This window comes from Etheostoma spectabile, chromosome 2, assembly GCF_008692095.1.
Source record: "Etheostoma spectabile isolate EspeVRDwgs_2016 chromosome 2, UIUC_Espe_1.0, whole genome shotgun sequence".
Classification (NCBI taxonomy): Eukaryota; Metazoa; Chordata; class Actinopteri; order Perciformes; family Percidae; genus Etheostoma; species Etheostoma spectabile.
The window spans coordinates 21724826-21725315 of NC_045734.1; the positions used below are offsets into that span (position 1 = coordinate 21724826).

Consider the following 490-nt stretch of genomic DNA (forward strand, 5'->3'; position numbering starts at 1 on the left):
AGGGTTAATTAGTGGAATTTCTTGCCTTTTTAATGGAGTTGGGACCATCCATTGTGTTTTGCAGAAGTCAGGTTGATACACAGTCGACGACCCTATTGGACAACTTTTAGAATTCACATTATGGCAAGAACCAATCAGCCAAGTAAAGAGAAACGAGTGGCCATCATTACTTTAAGAAGTGAAGGTCAGTCAGTCCGGAAAGTTGCGAAAACTTTGAATGTGTCCCCAACTGCAGTCGCAAAAGCCATCAAGCGCTACAACAAAACTGGCTCACATGAGAACCGCCCCAGGAAAGGAAGACCAAGAGTCACCTCTGCTGCTCAAGATAAGTTTATCTGAGTCACCAGCCTTAGAAATCGCAAGTTAACAGCAGCTCAGGTTAGAGACCAGATGAATGCCACACAGAGTTCTAGCAGCAGACACATCTCTAGAACAGTTTTTAAGAGGAGACTGCGCAAATCAGGCCTTTATGGTCAAATAGCAGCTAGGA

General features: G+C 44.3%; 1 protein-coding gene across 1 annotated transcript in view; it reads right to left on the reverse strand.

Annotated features, from left to right (window-relative positions):
* The window catches only part of LOC116700215 (complement C3-like), a 30112-nt gene that overhangs the window by 22258 nt on the left and 7364 nt on the right, over window positions 1–490 (reverse strand).